Here is a 25,198-nt window from a genome sequence, read left to right on the forward strand (position 1 = left end):
ATTAATGCGCGTTCTCGCGGCCATGCTTGTTGCAAGCTTGGAAAAGATAGTGTTGCGAATATGACACACAAGTGGATACAGTTAACGCTAGGTGGCGTACGCTAACCGCCATATTGCTTGTTTTCTATCTTATGTGGGAGAAGGTAAAGTCATATCTGCCAATTCTGAATGTTTCTGTGGTAAACTGAAGCTGGTTGCAAAGTTTGATGCTAAATTAGCAAACTTATGCTAATGCTAAATGTGCCATGTCACTGTGATATTCATACATCAGTGGTGGAAAAGTAAAGTAAAAGTCCTGAATTTAAGATTTCACCTAAGTACACATTTATTAACAACAAAATGTACTTTAATTATTCAAGTAGAGAGTTATAGGTAGTGTATATATCATATTATTGGAATATATATATATTGGAATATTATTATTGATGCTTTAACACAGTAGCATTTTAATATAACTGGTAAAGGTGGAGCATCTTTTCACTACTTTATATTATGTTTAATAATGTATGCTGCTGATGTGTTCGAAAGTGCAAGAACAACTACTAAATAGACCTTAAGGTGACATTATTTTGCCAACTATATTCCTCTAAGAAACCCAAAGTAGAAAGGGATACATATAAAAAGAAGGTTTGGTTGGCATGCAAGTGTGTTTCAATATGTCCCATTAGTGGTGTTAATATGATGTTCCTTCATTTCTGAAGTGCTTTTAGCCACCAGTCTACAGATGGATGAGGTGCTGAGGGCTACAGGGAACTGTACAGAATGCAACCGTAAAGAGGTATGATGCACTGTTTGGTGGCTTATCTCATACATTAATGCCCTACATCCACTTTTACCTGTGTGTTCCACTTTGCTGGGGCAGATCCATGCCACGTGCAGAGATGATTATCCCCTCTTCAACTGAGCATAAAAGCAGGGTACCTCAGCGCAGATGCTGCAAAAGCTGCTTAATTTTTGAGCAGCAAAAGCATCCAATCCTAGCAATGCATCATTATGTGTGTCTGTGCGGCGTTCTGCTGCTGGAACATGTCTTTGAAGTTTTACTCGGCAACAAGAATGGATCCCAGACTAAAATAAATAGATATATATATACGCCAGCTTAGATTGAGAACAGAGGTATAGATTCTCACTGAACTGAAACACCTTTTCATCTCAACATCATGACCATTATAGATAATTTCTGCATTTGCTGTTCACACAAACAACCTATTTCATCAAACCCACCTGAGGGAAGTTAGTTTTCTTTCTTCTCATGCAATTGCAGTATATATTAAAGGAAACTTTAGCGAGGTCTCCTCTGCAGGTCTCAGGTGAGTATTATCCGGTAGCTGTGTTGAGCAGCAGCAGAGCTAATCAGTCGATTCCTCCTGAGAGCTGTCCTTAATACTGCTGAGGTGGCTGTCTAGTACTGTACATCAATGTCTTTACTTTATTTAGTACACTGAGCGTATAGAAAAACAAATGCTTTATTCATGGTTCACTGCTTTGTTTGGCGTGAATCAGTTCATATTTTTTCACGGAGAAGTCCTCTAACACGCATGAAGTGATGCGTTTGACACTTTTGGCAGCAGCAATTGTTTGAACCAGAAACTGTAAGAATTTGATAATTAGCATAAATAAATGAATAGCTAACCTGCCGGGGAATGCAGAGGAAACATCCAAACAAATCGATGTTAAGCACCAAAGCTCTCACATACATAAACAGCAGAGAATAAAAATGCTTGGGGCTGTTGCATCTCCGCCGTAATATTGTTATAAGGAGTATTAAACATCAATCATTGATCAATAAATGCAACTACTTTGACTTTTCATAAGTTCCAACAAAAGCTTTAATAAAAACAATTAGTCAGTTAATCGTTTAGTTAACCAGGAGATGATTAATCCACAACTCTTTGTATAATCTGTTAATCGTTAAAGGAAACAGTCTCCAGTTCCAACTTCACAGTTGTGAGGATCTGATGCTTCTGTTCCTGTAATGTGATCGTCAACTGACTTTCTTTAATTGGGACTTTTTCACGAAACATGTGATTTGAAGACGTTACTTTGGGCTTTGTAATGAAAAATTGGGTTATTGATAAATATATATATATATATATTTATAAAAAAAAAATCTATATATATATTTATAAAAAAAATCTCTCTATATATATATATATATATATATATATATATATATATATATAAAAAAATAATATACATATATTTATAAAAATAAATAAATATATATATATATATATATATATATTTATTTAAAAAAATAAAAATAAAAGAACCACAACAGTCTCTCCACTTAGTGGCAGTAATTTGTAAATGAGGCAGAAGAAGCCAGTGTTCCTCTGGTTAGGACATAGGTGGAGTGACTGAAGTGACCGCTTGAATCGGACGTTTCCATGTATACTGCATGTTCACAGAAGCAGCCATTAGCATGTTTGCCCACCTACCATAATTGGAGCCAATGGCTTGTACTGCTGCGAGCTGCAGTCGACAGGATGTAGTAAATGATGCATGGTTTCCCTGTAACGCTTTATTTCAGTTCCCATTATCCCGGGCATGCTCCTCACAGCAAGGGTGGATTTACGACACACTGAGTTAGTACATGTCTATGTAGCTTTGCTTTGCTCTTAATATAGATCGCTTAAATAAAGATCACTGGTTGGGCTGTGTGCCGTTTGACTGATCGATGTGGAGGAAGTGGCTTTGTTTACATTCCCTGTGGCCTTTCATGACTTCTGTGGCTCTGCGTAGCTCTGCAGGCAGCAGGACAGTTTACACGTTAAGTGTGTGCATGTGTGATGGGGGGTCTTTCTTTCACAGATGGCTGAGGATGGCCTTTAAGAAGCTGTGGATCTAGAGCAGCACTCAGGATGATTGATGTGTTTCCTGCTGTCTCTTAATCACAAACAGTGAGAAACATTCTTCTCCGTCGGTGACAACAGTCTTTGTGTTTGATGCGAGTGGCAGGCTACACAAACGTGTTTCCCTCAGCCTGGCAGGTGTGGTCGTTTAAGCGGAAAATCAATCAACTTAAGCAATTTCTTGCTGTGTTATTTCACATTACTTTGATGACTAGGGTTCTGATTAAATTCGATGCCTCCATAAGCAGCTATATATTAAAGCAATGGTTCCAGCTTTCAGATGTAATCACGTTTTTTATACCTTGGGTGGCTTACGTCTCATTTTATCCTGCAGGAGTTGAGGCTTTACTTTGTGAGAGCTTTGACGGAAAAATGAGAATATGTTTGAGAAATTGTCTCCTCCAACAATATTTTCGAAAGTATAATAATCTGTAGGGAGAAGTGTTATTGAAGCACATATTCAAGTTCAAGGTTCAAAAACAATTTGTCATTGTTGTGGTCTAGTCCATTAATGCTACACAAGAAAAACATGACAAAGTACTCCCTATTGTGCTCTCTATGCCCAACTTGTGTGTTTTGCGGGGGTGATGATGCTTCCGAGATGTTTTGTTGTCTCTGTTTTATCAGCACTCTGGAGCTGGAGGCAAACCATGACAACACCACCTATATGTATCCGAAATTCAGGAGAAGCACAGAAACGACCAATAAATGTCGGCACAGAGGTTTTATTCCAAAAGGCAAAGGTAAGATAAAGGTGCAAACCCAGATAAACAAAAACGGGTATAAAAAAATCAGTTTGGTTTGTTTTAGACGTACATTCAGACGCCACCTGTGAAGTGGAGTCTTTGTGGTTTGTTACATGACATTGATTGTATTGCGCATACGAAACCTCTCTTGTTCGCTTTGTGTTTTACACCTTATGGTTTGTCACGCATCGATTTTCTGCAGCTGCATTAATGTCGAATGAGCACACATGGGTAGAAACAAACCTCAGCAATGGCTTGCCACAGATGGCTGCGCCGTTATTAATAAATGTTTTAATAATCCAATAAGAAATGAGTGTAGTGTGAGTTGAGTGATGTGTGGTGGACGGGGAGAGCTGGAGAATGTGGCTGGGGACGAAGTATGCCTCTCTCTCAGCCTGTGGCCACTGGAAATGGAAGAAGTGCATGAGAAACCTTTATCTACATAAGACTCTGCTGATCCAAACCTTTTTAGATTTGGATTGGACATTGGGTATAATTCCCCTTTTTAAAATGTTGTGTTATTATCACAAAATAGAGTTTTAGGGACTCCAAATGTATTTATTATAATTTCTATAATTGGTGTAGCACCCCTACATTTTTAAAGTTTTCATTATCCCAACATTTGTCCAAGAGCTTCGGGCGGGACCCAACTCTCGAAATGAGTCTTGGGTGTACCCCAAGGCACTAAGTGGGGAACATAAACAAACAAGAGCTCTATTGCTGTTACAGTGTCTTTGAATGCACCATAGAATAGGAGTAGAACTGACATCGGACTGTTTACCGTGGTCATTTGACTTGCACAAAAGAGAATTGTTGTTACGTTGACAACAAACGTTGGTACAGTCTGGATGAAGCTCCGGAGACGGATGGCCTGCTAGTTGACCAGTAACTTCTCGTTCTCCGGCGTGAGGCAGAGGGACCGTTAGACGCAGCGCAGCAGCTGTCCATCAGCCCGCTCACTGTTGGGCTCTGTTTCTTCAACCCCTACAGCATCAAAGCATGACAGCTGGCTACTCCAATTCTATTTACTGTTCCCTTGACAAAACAGTGAAGACCTCGTAGAAATGATCTCTTACTAAAGACACAGTATATCTGATGGCCATGGTGGAAAAGGCCTCTTGTGCAGAGACGATGAATATATTCAATGGTCTTTGTGAGTTTCCTCCATGTGGCAACAATAAAACAAGCAGAATAGTTTAGTATAATTTCTTTCTTGCAGCAGCTCATGACGTACACTATGACTGGGCAGGACTGAATCAGTGGCATGTTTCATAAATGAATGAGTCTGAATAGATCAGCTAATGAATTAATACATTTTACTCTGTACTTACAGAATATCTAAGTGCCACTTATGATAACGTTTGCTTTTAATGACCCTGTTTTGCTCTAAATGTTCTCTGGCCTTCAAGAGCGACTTAAAGTCTATTGACTTTAAGAAAGGGTCTCAGGAAAGAAAAGTCTAACAGCAAAACTAGAGAGTTTTTCTGAATGTACCCAGCTTAACCCCGGGGAATCCAATCCCTGCGGCTCCAGAGGCTTACATGGCTTCCTATTTTATAAGCAGCTGAGCAGGAATGGCGGGGAAGCTCTCTGTAATTGAGAACGATACAATGGGGCTGGATGGGGTGGGCTGAGAAAACTTGTGGGGGGACTCAGTGGAGTATAGGACATATAAATGTCCTTGAGAATCAAAGAATCCAGCAAACGGCTCTGCTTCTTTATGTTGCTCGTCCCACTCTCTTCGGGCGGCTAAAATCCCCGTCTTGGCAGGCAAACGGAGAAAAGCGGCAAAACATTTTTCTTTTGTTGCAAATGAAAGGATGCAGGCTCGGACATCTTCTGAGTATATGTGTGTAGTATTAGTGGATTATTATGTGTATAGTTTATTTAGCATTGTGTTTGTTCAGACCTTTAGAAAACAAGTATATCACAGTATTTAGTATCTACACCGCTCCTCCGCTCCCTTCACTGGCTACCAGTGCTTCAAGACTCTGGTGCTGGTGTACCGTGCTGTGAATGGATCAGCCCCTTCCTACATCCAGGTCGAACCGCAGCGCGTTCACTTCGCTCTGCATCGGCCAATCGGCTCGCCGCTCCCTCACTGCGAGTGGGACACAGATTCCCCTCAAACAAAACGCGCCTGTTTGCTATCCTGGCTCCAAAATGGTGGAACGACCTCCACATTGATGTGAGGTCAGCAGACAGTCCTCACACCTTCTGCAGACTGAACACTCACCTGTTTCCACTGCACCTCGGCCAATGAAGAATGCACTTACACTGGTTTGGCTTATTTGTAGCTAACTAGTTGAATTTGTATTCTATTGTTTCTGTATGTTGCACTTCAAACTGGCTTATTGGAAGATAGTGTTCTGCACTTATACGATTGTACCTGTTTGAAGCTGATGCAGTTGGAAGATTCTTTGGACGAAAGCGTCAGTGAAATGAACTGTAATGTAATGAAGTTGTCCCTTTTATGTTATTCCTCACACATGCAGGCTTTATGCTCATTACCAGCAGAGTACATCTTGTATACAAGAGCATTTCCTTTTTCAGAGTCGGTTTCTTTGAATTAGCACTTGATCATATAGACTCACTGGAGCCTCTCTTCAACATTATCACGCGGCGCACTGTGTCTGTGAGCCAGAGGCAAGACTGTCAAGATTTGGCTTTGAGATTAGAGTCTAGATCCAAGAGACCACATCACATAGGAAAATCCTACATATATATATATATATATATATTTTTTTTATTAAAGGCAAAGAAATTATAGAGCAAAGTCACCCTGAAGATGAACTTTTGTTTTGAGCCTCCGGCCTCCATGTGCTCCACTTCTGCATGCTGGCTCATATGCACAAGTCTTTTTTTCAGTGTTAATAAACGAATACAACATCCTTACACCAATTAGCAAATAATCTTTATGATTCCTTTGTAAATCTAGCATGTTTCAACTCCTTCGGATGCTTCCTCCTGCCTGTTGGTAGACGGAGTAGTTTACCTGGAAACTGACGCAGATGACACATATTGTCCATTTCCATCTGTATACTCTCCTCTGTCTGCAGAAAGCATTTCTCTTTGCCTTCTAACTGTGTTTCTCTATCCACTCATCATTGCTGATGATATAGCCTCTATTTCTATTCCTCCCAACATTTCAAATTTAATTGAATCAAATTTGATTTAAGGGATTACGCCCCTCTCGATTTCTTATCGCTGCACCGTAGAGCTGAAAAATTGCTTTCCCCCCTTAGTGGATAATCTCTAAGCAATTTTCTTGCTTCCCGAAGGCCAAAGAGAGAGCGAGAAGATGTGAGGAAGCCGACACTTTTATCTTTGTTGCAGGTTAAATGGATAGATCCACTGCTGCTGGCTGTTCTTACAGAAAGCTGGAGTGCATGGCCCTCTGATGCAGATGGCTGAATTAGTCGTCTCTTTTACTTTTTAGAGTTATAGGGTGGGGGGGGGGGGACAGGATGGGATGTTCAGGGGTAGATAAAATGTCAACAGTATATGGCATATGATCTGAAAGATGGGAACCTGAAGATTAATTTGAGACGCACTAGTAAATCTGTTATAAACATTGTGTTTTGGTGAAGCACATATTCAAATGTTGAAAGTTTAGAGCGTATTAGGGCTTATAACGTTATGATGGAAGTATTTCATGGCCATTCCCATGCTCCATTATGTCTCATAAATTGTTGCAGCAATTTTTTGGGTTGATGCAATTTGTCACACAGATTTGGTGACTAATTTAAAACGTGTCTTACCGCTCAAGAATAGATAGAAATGGGATTTTTCAGCTAGTGGATGGCGTGCAGTGTTCTGGAACTGCTCAGAAACCCTGTTATTGTCATTATACCTAGGAAAGCCATACATCCTCTGAATGCCTGAGGTCTCTAGGTTAATGAGGCTGTGATTACGCTAGTGGTCACAGCAGGTCACACTAGAATGGATCTACTTTGGGGACTACAATCATCACACATGAATACAGTTGGGCTCATTGGAGCCACAAGAGTCTCAGCTTCCCAGTCATACCTATTTGCCATACCCATACTGTTTAGGGACCCCAGCATGCAGAAACTATTTTTAGAACAGGAGAAGATAACACATTTATACTGCATGCAAAAAAATGCATATAGTGTGATCAGCTGTGTGGACGTGAGAAAGTGGAACAATTAGATTTATGTGTCTCTGGTCCCTTGATATTTAAATTCTGCGTTAACACTAGTTATGTCTCTCTTTCTTGGAAACACTGGCGTTACATTGATGTGTAATGGCAATGGAGGAGCGTTCCAGTCAGCTGTGTTTCTGATGAGGATTTATGACCTCAAATGATTCAAATCAATGATGGCCCATGACCACTGTGGCGATGCTCTGATTGACTGGCTATGAAACGTCCTAATCAACCATGTAGGGTCAGTCAGTCCAGCGCAGAGGACATGCTGCCACCATAAACACTCCCTAATCTCTTTAATCAGATTCTTTTACTGGACAGACCTGCCTTGGTTATATTGCTCTGCTCTTGGCCGGCTGCTCCAGCTTTAACCGAAGCCACAGTGAAGCTCAGCAGAGGTAAAAAGCTGCATGACAAGACGCTCGAGTGGAAGCGATGTGTGTACCAAAAAGCCTCGCTCCACAGCGCTGATGAAATCCACTCTGTGGTCTATTGATCTGGCCTGCGGTTTGATTGATGCTGTCTTTAAAAATTCATTAGTTTGAGGCATATGGGAGCTGCAGGGCGGCAGGCGCTCCTGTAGGGCACATTTGTCTATGTTTACAGAACCAGGAACGTTCAGGCAGCAGCGAGAAAAGAGGCCTGACAGGGCCACCCAGGGCCCAATGAGTCACATTGTCACTCTGTACCAGACACACACACACACACACACACTCTCACAAAGTTGGTATTTTCGCACACGTGTATATTTATCTGGGGTTAGTATGGATTGCCCAGGGTGAAGCATCCTTTCCTGTGTTATTGTTCACGTCATCAAGGCCTCTTGTTCTGGAGCAAATTCTTCATCAGATAAAATACAAACACTTAATTTAGAGGCTGCGGTTGTTAAATTAGCTTCCTGAGTCCTGGGTCATAAATCTGCTGTTGGGGGATTTTATGGGATGCTATTAATAATACATTGTGGCTAAAGTATGTTTTTTTATAATCCCAGGATCTTTTCAAAAGGGTGGGAACTAAACCATGTGTAATGCAAAACTTAATCTTTTATCTGAAATGTGTTGAAGCACAACTTCTCCAATTAGCTGGTGGATGTGACGAACACACTCACCGGCTGCAGAGCTTTCTTCAAACGTGTTTATTCATTTGGAAACAGCGGTGTGTGCTGCCAAAACATTTTTATTCATGCGCTGCTTTTTCCTCACTTAGCACTCATGTTTTCTTGCATAATTCTTTTTTTACTTTCACAAATGTCATGTCATGTGATATTCAGTGGAAATGTTGTTTATTTCATCAATCTAGTTTGTCATTTATTGTTATTATCCAGGTGAATAGCCATTTAGGATTGCTTTATTAACATTATATTTCTGGAGAAGCGCCACACTAAAGTACTCTTAACACAAATGGGGGCTCATCCGGGATCCCAGTTTGTGTTACGCCCCCAAGGTGTAGCCAGGGGGAGAGGGGGATAATAACAACCAATGATTGAGCGAGTCAGAGTAGGAGTGAACGTGTATGATTGTTTATTTGTTGAGATGAAACTGGTTCCAATGAACTCTCAAAAGTAAGGGTGAGGAACAAAATAAAACAAGACGAGGCCTGGCTACTACTGTCCTTCCAAACAAAACACCTCCCTCACTGATCCAGTAACAAGTGGTGTGAAACACATACAGAGGTGGAAACAACCTGCTAAACACAATACCACAAACATAGAATTTGCTTAGTCGTAGACGTCAGCAGCAGACCATGACAGCAGGGAGAACAGAGAGCAGGCCAGACTAATGTTTACGCTCTACTGTACGTCCCAAATGTCGCTAATGTGAGCATGTGGGTCATCGATCCTCTTGTGTCACTTCTGACTGTGCAACTGATCATAAACTACGGAGCTACGACAGCAGATTTACTCAGATCGATGTAACTGTAACTGTAACTGTAACTGTGTGTGTGTGTGTGTGTGTGTGTGTGTGTGTGTGGGGGGGGGGGGTGCAGTAGTGAGGAAATGGCAAATGAAGAGTTATTCACCTGAAGAACGTCACGTACTGTGAAAAACACTCTGACTTGATTAGGCCATTAATAAGACTTGCCAATTAAGACTTGTTGTTAATTAGCGCTGTGTTCTTCAATTAGTGCCGACAGGAGGCAGATCCAGTCAGTACTTAATGAGCTCTCATACTGATAAGTGAGGTGAGGAGGGTAAATGAGCCTAAATAGTGGCGAGGAAGAAAGAAATGGACGCCAGCAGACGAGTGAAACGGGCCAAGAGAAGGCTTTTGTTCACCTAATCGTCCTGCTGCTATAATTGTACTTGTAACGAGTATCACATTGAAAACTCTACACCCACTCAGCTCCCGCCACAGACAAATGCCCACAACGCTGTCACTTCCACATAAAAGCAGAGACTGAACAGAAGGCAATCCCCGCAGTCTGCGCTCGCAGCTCCCCCGCAGTGGATTCTGGGTCAGGCTGTATTTACCAGCAGAGCAGAGGGAAAACCTCGGCTGCCAGGACTTGAAACGCTACAGAGCTGCCGGCTTTTTGAAGCAAGGAAATAAGAATGTGCCTCTGCTGCCTGAGCTTGCATCACCTCCTCGCCCACTCCCACAGAGGAGTGGGGAGAAAGTTCAGACTCACCATTACACTCGGGCTTTGTCAGCAAAGACCAGAGCCCACGCTTAAGTCATCCATTTGAGTGTGGATGTATGACTGATAGTCATTTTTAATGTTATCTCATGTGCAGTTATTTATTTGCATCTTTTTCTGCTGACATAACTATATTGTAGCACGTGCGCTTGTATAAACGATGAATGTGCGTGCACGTGCATGTGCATACGTTACGTGTGAGAAGCCGCCCTTGGCGAACATCACCACAGCAAGGTTTTCATCCTCATGACTCAGTGGAATAAAATAGCACTTCTGGCCTCAGCGTGTTATACAAGAGGCTTGTGTGGGAACATACTGGACAGTAATACATTCTGCAAATGTATCCACGTTCATGTCGTACTCTGAAAGGTAACGCAGATGTCCCTCGGGGGGGGGAATAAGTCTGTATGGTGTACATGTTAGTTGTTTGTGAAAGTGTCGCAGTGTCGTCTCACGCAGGTTGACCTTTCCCATCATGTGATTATTCCATCATTAAGATGGGATAAAGAGATCTGAGGACTCCAGTCTTGACTATAATGTAACTTTATGCTGCTGTGAGCAATGATTCATGTTCCTGTCACAGTCATTAGATATACTTCTGGACATGTGTTGGCTTGATACTTTGTTTTATAGTCATAGCCGTCTCCTGTCACGATGTCTCGCTGACGGATTACAACATTAAGCACCTGGTCACTCTCTTGAATACTGACATTATATATCCTTTGAGCACATGTTCAGTAGAAGAAGTGCGTAACATTGAACTGACATGATTGATTATGAAATCAGAATATATTCTGTACACACGTTGTGTTTATTCACCCCATAGTATCGTGTTCTGCTATGTGAAGTGAAGTTAGTACTGGCATTTCAGCTCAGGTCTAATGAAACATATTTTATATGTTGATCACACTATTTGTTTTACTATAAATCAGCTGGAGAAGTTAATTTCACATGAAGCGTTCATCTGAGGGCCATTAATACTTCTCTTAAATTAAACTGTCGCTAAAAAAAAGCGTTTCCATCTTTGCTTGGTGTTCTTTCTCCTTGTGGCTTTGTGCTCTTCGTGAAATGCGTTCACAGCAGTAATTGAGGGAGTTTAATTACACGTGTGAAAAAAGGACTTGGCGTAACGTAGACAAGGACGGATGTTTCATTTGTTTGGAGCTTGTGCTCTTCGAGTCCCAGAGAAGCTGAAGGAGCACAAAGGTGATTCGCTCACAGCATCACCGGAAGCCTTCACGACTCTCTGCAGCTTTTATATTCAATGTTTATTCACTAAATGTTTGCTGGAGCTGGTTAATGTTTTAACACCTCTCAACCCTTTCCTAAATGAAACAAATACACTACATTCTTGCATCATTAGTGTGCGTATTCTTTAAAGGTTGAGATATATTATCATATATTCTTCTGTTGGGTTATTTAGTTTAATTGACTAAATGCTTTTTTTATTCTGCTACATAGTTTAATGTAACATTGCGTCATCATTTATAACATGATCATATATTTTACATGTAACTTATTAACCTAACTAAATTGGCTGTTGAATAAATGTAGCAGAATACAAAGTACAATAAGTATAAAGCATCAAAACGACAACATGGGGAAAGACACGCAAGATATACAAAATAAAAACCACAAACATAACGTAATAAAAACTCATAAACACAAGAGTTAATGTGCGGATGTTACTTTGCAGAGTAGATAGTACAGTACTTAAGTAACTGTACTTTTCTACGACATGGTGCATGATGCATTATGCGCCACAGCTGCTTTTCCTTTTTACCTCCAGAGTTACATAACAAACACAATGAAAGAAGATGAAGCTTGTATTGTATTTGTTTGTACAGTTCATCCATTCATCGTACCTCTAATCTTATTTTCATGGTTCTCCACATTCCTGTTAAGCTTTTTGCACCATATGAAGTTCAGAATATGTGTTTCTGTGAGTGGAGATGCTTTTGTTTGTTTGTATGGATGTGGTTAGAGGTTTGTTGTGGCTCAGACAGAGGTGATGTTGCTGTGGGAGGAAAAGAGGTGGGTGGGCTGCCGGAGAGACGTGCCCCGATAAATTACATCAGTTCTGGAGACGTGAGCCTGACGCCTGAACCGAAGCGTGACCAAGAGGCGAGGGAGGAAGAGTTTATCAAAGAGGAGAGAAGAGAGGTGGAAAATTGAAACTTAGACTCCTTCTCTTCCTCCTTTTCCTCTTCCTCTCTCATAATTGACCGCTTAGAAGAGATGATATTAGATTATATATATTGAGTTATCTCTCTATATATTATGATATGTATATCTCTATCTTGCTCTATTATATGTTATATCTAGTACTTGTATCTGTCTATGTTCTGTATAGTCTCTCTCTATTGTTCTCTGTTCTCTTCTTTTCTCTTTCCTCTTCTGTTCTTCTCTGTCTATATTTATCTCTTCTCTGTCTCTGTTTCTCTATCTCTCTCTTATCTAAATCTATATCTTATATATGTATTATATTGTATAGATATGTAATATAGTAGTTACTATCTTCTCTATATCTTATATGTATTATTATCGTATCTCATATCTATGTATAGATATATTAATTTTATTATCTTCTCATCTCATCTATGTCTCTATCTATCTACTATCTGGTCTATCTCTTCTCTGTCATCAGTATCTATCTCTTCTTCTGTATATCTCTATCTCTATCTGCTCTCTGTCTCTCTCTCGCTCTCTCATCCTCTGTCTCTATCTGGGTCTCTCTCTGTCTCTTCTTGTCTATCTATCTCTATTCTCATATATCTCTCTCTCTCTCTCTCCTCCTCCCTCTGTCTCTCTCTCTGTCTCTGTCTCTGTCTCTCTCTGTCTCTCTCTCTCTCTCTCTCTCTCTCTCTCTCTCTCTCTCTCTCTCTCTCTCTCTCTCTGTCTCTGTCCAGTAAATTCATCTCTCTATACTGGCGGAGCATCCGACACATATGCATAAATATTCTTCTAATATTGACCACCACACAAATGTTATGAGTGTAACAAAAGCGAAACGTGAAAGTAACGCAGGGATACTGAAATATAGAAGTGTTGTGAACTGTATGCGACTCAAAATATATGCAATAGACACCTCACAGCAGCGGCACTTTCCGGTTCAATCTAACACCTGTTTAATGACGCTGGCTCGTGGCTCTACAGGGAAACCATTTGATATCTTCTCTGAAGATGCCACCAGAGGTTCAGGTAAAGTTTCTGGGGCTGTCGTGCGACTCTGTTCCCGTTGTTGTTGCTCTGGATGTGGCAGCGGCTGGTGTTAAAAGCCATGGCTTTAATTACCATACTGCAGGGGCTCTCTGGGTCTAAATTACCCTGAATTGCCCGCCTGTGGTGTCACATTAATTGTGAAGCAAACACTTGTCAGTATAAAAGATCATTTAAAAAAAACGAATCTTTTTGAAAGATAAAGAGTGGGAGGGAGTGTGTGGAGGGGGGAGAGGGCAGGCTGCCCGAGGCTTTTGCAGACCTGTGAGAGTTAAATGTGCCTGAACTCTCTAATGGTGCCGCCGTGCATCACATTTCTAATCAGGCTGCTGACAAAGAGGCAGGTGAGCCTCTGCTTACTGCTTTATTTCATTTAGTTTATACATATTCACGTTGATCCACATCGCTCTAAGTGTTATCCACGTGTTAGATAATTCATTCAGAATGACAACAAGGCAGATATCATTTCAAATCTGCAGGTGGCACAGAAGGCAAATAAACATCAGATGAAAACTGATACTTTTAATGTTTTAATGATTATTTTCTCGATTGAATCATTTGATTCCCAGAACCCACGGTGATTGTTTTGTTCGACAAAGAGTCCAAATCCCAAATATATTCAGTTTATAATGGTATTAAACACAAAAAAGCAGCAAATGTTTAAAACGGAGAAGCTGAAACTAGAAAATGTTTTTCGCTTTCCTGCTTGAAAAATGACTTCAATGGTTAATCAATGATCAAAACAGTTGATTAATCTTCTGTGTCTTTGCATTGCATAGTCAAATCTATGCAATGCAAAGACACAATCTTACAAACAGGAAGCCAAGCGATGCAGAGAAGACGAGGACAGCGGGCCAAAGAAGTGTGTTGTATCTGTCATGGCGACCGTGCGGTGCTGTTGTTTGTGCTGCGCGCTCAGCCGTGATAATTAAGAGACTCCCTCCCCATCGTCCCCCAGAGTGCTGCCTGTTTCCTTCAAAAACTGAAGGAACAACTTCTCTGCATTACCTAACATGAGTCACACATGAAGGAGGCGGACATTGCTGCAAATCAGTGAAATCCACTTTAATTAAAAATGTAATTATTATAATTATAGTAATACATTCACGTTTGCTGCGGGGGCGCTCCTCTGGTCACTGAGGCTCAATTCGTTTACCAGCTTTCCTTACTGTCCACGCGCAACGCTGTTTGTAATTTCACCTCACACATTCTAGTTATTATCTTCTAAATGTAGTATCACCAGTTGGATTAAGACACATTTCTCACTTATTATATGTTCTATCCAGCAGTAATTTATATTTCAAGAAACTAAAGTAACTTGTTATGAACCCATCTCTGAAATAATGATCATCACAGTGAGAATTAGATTTATATCTGAGTGGTTGGGAGGTTGTTCCCTCTCAGATGCAGCACATATTATCCATCTGTTGCAGTCGTATAAATACAAGCTGCATATTTTTGCTATTTTGTCGTTTAATTTCCGGGACACAGACTGTAAATCCAAAAACCTCTTCATATTTGGAACGCAATTTCATTTAATGTCAACGAGACATCGATGAAGACGTGACATTTTGCTTCTGTTATGATTATTTTTGGGCCATTTGTAGGGGGGGGGTGGGAGAGGTGAGCTCAAAAGATCATGTTGGTCTCCTTTCTTCCTCCACTCCTCCGTCACCTTGTAGACTTCCTCGTCACTGAATATGTCTAGAAAAGACAGGCTGCAGAAACAATATCTTCAGAATAAGCACACAGTGTGTCCTAACATTTTAGAATAAGGACACAGTTGCGTGATGAGATCTAGTTGTTGTTCTTGTATATTCAGTTCGACTCTATTACTCTTCTCTATTTTCAACATCTGCCGCCTCGACTGCGGATGTTTCCAGATAAGAATTCATTTATTTATCCTTCCTGGAAAGACGGCTGACCCGCCGATGAAATCTGACCTTGTGTGAGTCTGAGAGAAATATATCGATGGAAATATAGAATCATACAATACACTGAATTACTTAGGGAGTACATTCGCTGAGTCTATTTCCAGATAATGGAAAACATGGTTACTGCTTGTTTAGCTGCAAACTAATAGTGTCTTTGGGGGGAAATAAAACCTTGGAATCTCAGCAGAAATGATAAAATATGAGGATGTTTTAGCCGACAGTGAGGGTAACAGTTAGTGACAGACAGACAGCATTTCCTCTGAGGCGGAGCGCTAATGCAGACATTTACCTCCATGCAGCTTAAACCCATTTGATGTCATATATGTACACTTTGTCATGTCAATGATCAGACCTCTGACAGGGTGTCGACTGGAGTTTACATCTGCTGCTCAGTGTGGAGCGAGGCCGGAGAGCAAGAGGTGTTGACAGAACTAGTGCACAGTATGTAGAAACGTATGTAGGACGTAAAAACCTACATTGTTTTACGTCCATGTTTGCTGCATTGAGACCTTTCTTTGCGTCTTACTTCTACCAACTGTCGATAAGTGAAATAAGGGGAAATCAATGGCAGGACGCTTCATTTTGTCACCAGCGTGCATCGGCGTACTCGTGGAGAACCGCCAAACGCTGCTCTGTAGCAGCACGACACACCGATTGGTTCACATGTCGGCCTCGTGTGTTGCTGTCATTCTGCTGGTTCGTAGCTCTAAACACAGTTAGTTTCTGTGTGATTATGTATTCTCTCCAGGTTTCAGGGCTGGAGGAGAAGTAAACACACATATTGATGTCGTACAAAATGATTTTTTTTTTCATAATGACTTTTCCAGATTATTCCTCCGCTGTGATTTAGTACTAAATCAATATACACCAGCAGCCTTCCTCTTTTCATATTATTGCAATTTGTCTTCACAAAAGACATCCACACATACTTAATAGACAAATACATAATGTAACGCATTGATTTGTCAAGGTGACACATGGCGCCACAGTAGTGAGTGAGACGCTACATAAACAGGAGGAGAGAAGCGCGCAGGCCTCTCCTCGCTGTCCTCTCCTCACTGTCCTCTCCTCGCTGTCCTCGGGCTCATCCTCTGCTCCACATGCTGCTCAGCGCCGGGATTTAAGCCCCTCCAACATTATGCTTTTATCGGTGGGAGCTGAGTGGTTGTGACGCACACCTGAAGACACAGAAATATTGTTCCTTTAATCTGCACCATCTTTGCCCTTTTCCGTTCTTTTGATGTCGTCGGATCATCAGCGAGGTCTCTCGGTCAGAGTGCATCTTCAGCAGCTTGTTGGGTGCTGATCTGATTGTAATGCACATTTGAGAGGAGCCCTGCAGGAGAGCGAGCAGGGGGTTTCCTGTTGGAGTTTTGGATGAGAGCCACTGTATCTTGTGTGTTGTTGTCCATAGGTGGCCAGTGTTATACGTCTTTACCACCAATGACCAGGGTTCAACCCGCCTTTTGTCAATTCAAACCAAGCGAGCGATCTGATCTCTGCTTTTTCGTGGAAGATCCATCTCTCCACCGGAGCATCCAGGCGAGAGGCCAGAGAGTCGGGTGCTCATCATTCAGTGGAGCAGAGAGCAGCTCTGGCTGTGTGTCACTTTGACAGGAATGTCCTGTTCCTGCCTGTGTGTGTGTGTGTGAGTGGGTGTGTTTGGCTTACATGTGTGTAGTTTTGATCTGTATTGTTTACGGCAAAGCTTTGTTTTTTGTGTAGTACTGTGTCAAATCTCATACTGTTCACTTTGTCACTGCATAGTTCTCTCGTGAGTGAACTGTCCCAGTGAGGAGGTCGTTTCTCTGGGGATCCTCACTCTGACAGTAGGTTGCTCTTGCAAGCTGAGCCCAGAGGCTCATGGGATATGGGAATCGTTTTTGAAGACTCCCAAGGGTTCATCACATGAAGTAAGTAGAGTACAGGACAGATCCTATAGGAAGGGGTCAAGGGTGAGCAGAGAAGGAGGGTTCCCAGTCCATCTGCAAAATGCTTAGTTCTACCAAATTACAAAAAACTAAACGCGTTTTCCCTTTTGACTTCCAGACTTTTGCCATGTAGGCAGTTTTGGTTTCATTTGCCCACGTTTTGAGATATCTGCTGCTTCCTCTCCAAGACGATGGAGGTGAATGATACTGGATTTGAATTTGACTAAATGCTATCAAACCCCATCCCTAATCCAGAAGACCCAGGACATTGTTTCTGGGAAGGCATGAGGTAAAAGTTATGTAGCCAAACGGGAAAGAAAAAGAGAAGTGTGTTTTTGAGGCTGCAGCCAAATGTTGTCAGCTGTGCGCCCCCTGGCTGTGCGGCTGATTAAATATAATCATTGTGTTGTTGGCTTAATCTTTCCTCTTGTGCCTCATAGTTACTCGGACACACTTACACTCTGCAGTCCAAACAGTCGGCTCATCACAGCTTAAAGCTTCGCTCCAAGTCAAATTCTCAGATCTGTTTTAATCCTTTGATGATCGCACATTTGGACGTCCGCTGCACAAACCCCGCTCAGCTCTGCCAAGCCCGTCCCTCCATTTAAATGGGGTTGCTGTTTTTAAGAAATTCACCACACTGCGGGACTAATTAGACTTGGACATGGTGGACAGCTTTGTTGACTGAACACCACAATGAGATGAATCCTTCCAAACGTACTGGTGCTGTCATGACTCGGGTCTGGAGGGTTGAGGGATTCACCGCGTCCAACTGCGGCACAAATTACTCTCTGTGGGACGCTGCGACTGTTTGATTTGTAACTGTTCTGTAGGAAATACTCGTCACAATCGGAGAACACCAACTGAGCCAGCAGCACAAACAAGCCTGAGCTTGCTGTTTCAATTTACAAAGCAATTATCTGATTTTCTTCCAGGAGTCTGAGCCAGGTTTCTCCAACACTACATCTCACACGCTCTCGTCTGCACGAACACATACACACAAACCATGTTGTGCTTCACTTTTAAATTTGAAGTTTGCACACACAAATGATGAGATTCAATATTCCAAATTGTCATATGTTTGACACAGGGGGGGGTCATATCCCATGTGCTTACATACAGGCTACGTGACGGAACAACGTCAAGAGAAGGAAACTTGTTCGTGCAGGAGCCGCCGGAGGAAAATGTCAAAATGGAGAAAAGTGAGCACATGAACTGGTCCATCTTTCTTGGAAAACCAGACACTTTATTTCTTCAGAGACGTCAATGTTCACAGCACCTGTCAGTGCTCTAAGAATGTAATATTCGGCACCAGTATCAGACTCAGCATGGCAAAGAACTTGCAAGGACAACTGACTACAGAGAAGAAAAATGAATCGTTGGCAGGTCTGGTTTTAGTCGCAGCCGAGATTTCTCACGCTGTTCGTCACCTTTCTGTAAAAGGTTTTCAGAATGTACTTAATCATGCAATGGTTGTACTGGTTATTACTAATCCAATGATATAATATCATGAAAACATTCACCCCCTGCTGTATTATGTACTTAAAAAGTGCATTTTTACTCCACTGTTCTTCTTCATCCTTCTTCCTTCACTGATTTCAATAAAAGGTTTGTTTGTTCTCTCGCTGGCACGCTCTGAACTTTCCAAATTAAAATGAATCTTCGCCACAATTGTGCAACAAACACGCTCTCCCTCCAGCTAATCTCTGAGTTTTAAATGCTAATTCTTTATCTCGTCTTTGATGGAGGACGACACAATCTATTTACGACGTGAGATTTAAAAATGGTGGTCGTACTTTCTTTACAGTTATTAGCATGAGAATGGAGGCCGTGCTCACTGCCTCACGACGGAGCTCTCCGAGGATGTGACGCTGTGACGGGTCTGACGGTCTACTCGGAGATGAACTATGGCTTTTGCTCCGTGACGAGACGGAGAAAGGAAAGGAAGTTTCCGTGGCAGATGCTGCGCTGTCTCATATCGTCTCACATGGGACGTAACACATTTAGGATCCCGCGGGACTCAACAAACAAACAACACCCTCTACAAACACACACTCCCTCAGCTGCTTGATAGGCCGTGTTTTGTGTTTGTAATTTTTATGTTTGGGATATTTTAAGATTGGATCCCTGTCGTGCCTTCCCCGTGCCACCTGAGGCTGACTGCTCACCGGAGAGTGCTTCATGCTGGCTCTCTGGACACAGCGAGCCTGCGGGAGCCCGTGAACTGTGCCCGTCCCGCTCTTTTCCATCCCACTCCACACTGAAGCTGCCCCGACCAGCTGGTGGAGCTTGGTAGCTGCAGGCAGCCTTGGACCCTGATCAAGTATTGGTGTCTGGCTTTCCATGCTGGCTGACTCGCCAAAGAAGAGCTCTACGAAGCAGAGAAGGAGAGGAGCTCCAGAGAGGACGGTGCTTTCAAAAGGTAGCTTCAATAAACAATTTAAAAGCTAATTCCACTGATTATTTCTTACATGCTTTAATAAAGAGAAACTGTGTCTAACTTTCCAAACTAGATTAACCCCTTAGCATTCATTCGCTTCACTTTTGAGTCATTTCCCACAAACACGGCCTCCTGTGTGGTTGAGAGTCACCAGTAGATGAGAAACAGCACCACATGTGTCCTCTGTGTCTCGTCTCATCAGTGACAGGTGCTCTGGTGAAGCAGTGTGAGAAACTAATCATAGCTGCTGACCTTTTCCAGTCCCATCCTGCTGTGCATGGATAGTGTCCATGCAGGCTGTCGACAGTGTGTATTGGTCAGACACGGCAGCTGAAACTCTTTCTGATGCGATGGGGTCCGATCGCCCCTCTCCAGTGTTTGTTTGCTTTTGGTTCGGTATCGTGTACAAAATGGTCTTTTGACATTATCTTGGTTTGTGTCCTCCCGTATCAAACACATTGCTTTACTTCATTTAGAGATGTTATGAATATTCCCCCCCCCCACTTTTGATATGCATATTTTCATCCTGTGTTGTGTCTCACGTCTGACTGCTGTTTAAATTGCATTTCATTTCCAGCCTTTTTCACCCCCATTCAATCAATTCCTATTCACACCATATAGTTTCTGTTTGTTATGCGGTCATTCTCTGCAGCAACAGCCCGCTTTCGTCAAGCGAGTCGTTCAATTTTCATCTAAGAGTGCCACAAAAAGAAATCAATTTCTCTGAAACATCTCAGGTCCTCTAAACGACAATCATCTAATCTACCAACAGGATCCACTCAACTGTTGGTGAGACAAAGGAGTCTCTCAAAATGCTTTCAACTAATTAAAATGAACACCGTTCAATTATTCAGAGTTTATTACTTCAGTAGTATTCAGTTAATAGTCTCATGACAGATTATTGTTTTGCTTTTCGATGTATTGAATTAGATGATCTGTCAGATTAGATTTATTCATTATGAAATGCGTGCATGGTATTGGCCGCCAGTATTTTGTCCAGTGTGTATCCGGTGTCTCTGGCCCAGTGCATGTTGGGATATCCTGCAGCTCTTTAGCAGACCTCTTGCTTGCTTTCTAGGTGACTCATTTCATCAGGATTCAAATCAAATACTTGAAGACTAGAAGGTTTTTTTCTTTTGATCGGATGCTTCCCAAGAATGTACTTTTATGTATTGAGACATAAATAAAAAATATTCACTGCTGAACAATGAATAATAATAATAATAATACTGTTTCCTTATGAAAGTGACCGCTTCAAGCAAAGAGCAGCTGAGCTGACTCAGACAGGTGAAGAAGATCTGATCCAAACACAGCCAGGGGGGGGGGGGGGAATGGAAAAAACCAGAGAGAGATGCTGCGTGCAAACTATAAAGGATTTCATCTTGTTCTCCGCACATAGACGATGTTGACAAATGAAGACGAGGCTTAAAAGCTTAACCGCTGCATCATTGTTCTCCGTTCTATTCAGATAGTTACAGAAATTAAATGCTCTTGTTTTCAGTAGCTTGGAAATGGGAAAGTGTGTGTGTGTGTGTGTGTGTGTGTGTGTGTGTGTGTGTGTGTGTGTGTGTGTGCCTGCCTGCCTGCCTGCCTGCTCCTAAAGCAATTTTCTCCAGGTGATGGTAAATGCGCACTAAAAGGGATAATTACACCGAGTTAATATGCACAATCACCATTTAGCCTCAGAGCACCCTTCACCTCTTGCTGTTGACGCTGACATACACATATTTTATATTTTGAATTACAGTCAGGGTATTTTCACTTCCCTTCTCTGCACTGTTTAGTAAGTAGTAGGTATTTTTTATTGTCAAACCCCCTGAGATCGTGTGTATATTTCTGCATGCATTCTGCTAATATGCACGACAGTATGTTGAGTCTTTGAAGGCAAAGAAAAGATTTCTAGGATTTTCTTTCCCTCCTTTGATCATATTTAAAGAATACATTTAATATGCTGTTGCTCCGGGTTGCTGGTATTACAAACACATCACTTCCTCCATTTGTTTTACATTAAAACTCAGTGTTTTACTGATTTACTGATATAAAACAATATACCTAAAAACAGAAAGGTGTACCATGCCCTGTTGTTGTACTGACAGGGCATCTGTCACTGTTTCCAGTCTTTATGCTAAACTAACCTGCTGTTGGCTGTAGCTTCATATTTATTGTACACACATGGCATCGATCTTCTCATCTCGCTCTTGGCAAGAAGGCAAATGTCAAATTCCCAAAATGTCAAACTATTAAAAAAAACCTATATTCTGTCTTTGTGAACATCCTACAGAAATCTTACTCTAAGCACTGCCTCACTTTACGGTCCATGGATTTCTAAACACTCTCAAAGACGTTGGTTTCACGTTCTCTTGGGCTGAAAATCACCTCGTTGAAATCTGAAGATGAAAAACTGGAGATGTTTATGCTAATACAGGAGGAGCTGGGACTGTAACAAGCTGCGAAGTGTCTGAATCTTAAAAGTCATTATTAGAATTTCTTTCATGTCGCCTGGTGGCGTAAGATGAATGTGCTTTAATGGGCGTCACACGTGCAGTTTTCTTCCTCAGCTGAGGATTTCACGTGCACTAAGCCAGGTTAATATGATGACAGCTGAGTAAATATCTGAGCTAAGAAGTCTGCCGCTTGACATGTTATGTATTTAAAGAGGAAACGTATCATTCCCCCTATACTTTACGTGGTGAGTCACACTGCGCAAAGTGATTAGAAAAGTTCTTTACATTTCAAACACACACTGATTTTTTGAGAACTCTTATAGGGTTTAATCTTGTTCAAAATCCCCTCTGAGTAAATTTTTTCAACACGACACAAATAATCCTTGGTGTTGCAATAATTAAACCAAATCAGTGAGACCACATCCACCGTGGATGTTAGTGTTACATATAAATATATATATATATATATATATGGCAACCGAAGCATCCCCTCAACTCTCGGACTGACTGAATATATATATATATATATATATATATAGAAAAGAGAAGAGGGGATATATTATAATATGTTATGTTAGATATTATATATATATATATATGTTTATATTATAGATATATATATATGTTATATAGGAGATATCTAGATATGATGTGTTATAGAGATCTATATATGTTATATATTATCTATATAACAGATTATATCTATACCCCATATAGATATATCTAGTTTATATTATATCTATATCTATCTCTATATGTTATATATTATATATATATAAAATATATATATATACTAATATAATCTGTTATATATCTATATCTGATATTTCTGTATATATAAATATTAATCTATCTATCTTTCTCTCTTATATATATAGTATATATATATAGTATATAAATATGTTATATATAGATATATATATATACGTAATATAATATGTTATATATATATAATAATTATGTTATATAAATATTATATTATATCCGTTATATATTATATATATATATATATATATATATATGTATATGTATATATATATATATATATGTATATATATATATAACATTATATAACATATTATATTATATATAAATATGTTATATTTGAGACATCCTTTGACTCCTTTTCATTTTCTTGCACTTCACTATAATGATCTTTTTTAGCCTGCTAATCATACTGAATCACCATTTGTTTTCCCTTTATTATGTAGTCTGACGATGTGTTCATGATGGCCATTCTGTGTTTGGGAAGAGGGACATTGTTTGGTTGACACAGAGGCTGCAGTGAAGGTCCCTTGGAGCAGTTATGTGAGCATATGCTGATTTAAGAGTTGTTATTTCAGAAAATGTACTTGCAAGAACAGTGTACAGTGCCGCTACGTCAATCTCATCTGTACATACTGTCTCTATTGTTTGGTTTTGTGACAGGAAAATAATGTTTTTCCAGCTGGGAGAGTCTCCAAGAAATACATTTCAAATGGCACATACGCTCTAGAATAGAACGAAACAAAATCTGCCAAGTCGCAAAGACGTTCTTTAACAGTCTTTCCATTGCTTTCCTACAATACAATCTGCCCATGCTTAAAGGTATTCTGTATATTGTGCGTGTTTATTATAAAATGATCCACTAAATATGTTGTTTCTGTAGAACAGAGAAAGCTGTCCGTCATGTTGAAGTTAAATCTAGGATTATAAGGTGTATATGGCAGACGAGCAGGAAACTAAAAAGACAGACAAAACAAGAAGCAGAGAAAAGCACATATAAATCCAGCCATATCTGGCAGGTGATGTCACTTTAAATTAAATGTAAGAGCTTTCATTTAGCTGAGATTTATGCGACAGGTATGTGTCGTTCCTCTTTCTCATTCGTGTAAAGGATTATTCCTGCGATCAGGAACAAGCTGACAACCAGATTTGACCTTAATTGAAATTGAGATCTTCAATTTAGGAGTAACCCAACAATACCTTTTATCAACTCCTCCACAAAGCGAAACCCTTCGTCTTTCTATACAATATATTTGTTGAGTCAAATATTGCCTTCATGTCATTTTGCTGTCAATCCAGCGAGCTCTGCTGTGACTCACAGGACCTCCAGGGCCTGGAGTTATAACCACGTGAACAACACACACTTTATTGTAGCCTCAAAAGGTGCTCCAGTGACAGCGAGGCAGAATCAGGCGGTGAATGAGCAACTTTGCGTGGTGTGCAAAAGTCAGCGGGGTCCGACGGGGAGGTGACTGAGCTTCCCTGTTCAATCTGCGCCTTCTTTAACCTGTTTGCCTGTGACTTCATGTCCCCTTGTCATCCTGTCACACTCACGTCCTGAGGGCATGTGGGAAGCCCAGGAAGGGCTCTGGATGACTGAGGTTGTCAGAGGGCCAACCCCTTCATGTACCCACCATCCGGGCTCGTCTTCCCCCCACCTCCCTCTCTTCTTTACCCCCCTGGATCTACATCCAGCTGCTGAATCACAGCACAACATCATGGCTAATGGGAGTTGACAGCCCGTCTGACTGCCTGGCCAAATGCCTGTGGACATGCTAAGTGTACTGACTTTCACATACTAATGTCGAGGTCAGGGGTCATATGAAAGCATACAACACGTGACTGCTGCGGTGAACAGGCGAGCGGGGAAGGAGTGTGCAAGTGTGCATGCATTTATTCCCTTGGTTTACAACATATGCATAATTCAGCCCATCATCACTAGGACGTGTACATGTACACACATAAGTAGATTTACTCAGTACAATTTGGAGGTATTTGTATTTAAGTAGTGCCTTATACTTCTACTCTGATACATTTTAGAGGGAAATATTTTACTTTT

General features: G+C 41.0%; 1 long non-coding RNA gene across 1 annotated transcript; it reads left to right on the forward strand.

Moving 5' to 3' along the window:
- Positions 1-5: 5 nt before the first annotated feature.
- Positions 6-19,402, forward strand: LOC115012706 (uncharacterized). The gene is made up of 3 exons (XR_003832718.1): positions 6-143; positions 702-778; positions 19,298-19,402. It is a non-coding gene; the product is annotated as an uncharacterized LOC115012706 (long non-coding RNA).
- The last annotated feature ends 5,796 nt before the right edge of the window (positions 19,403-25,198 follow it).

The sequence above is a fragment of the Cottoperca gobio genome, chromosome 8 (genome assembly GCF_900634415.1).
Source record: "Cottoperca gobio chromosome 8, fCotGob3.1, whole genome shotgun sequence".
Taxonomy (NCBI): Eukaryota; Metazoa; Chordata; class Actinopteri; order Perciformes; family Bovichtidae; genus Cottoperca; species Cottoperca gobio.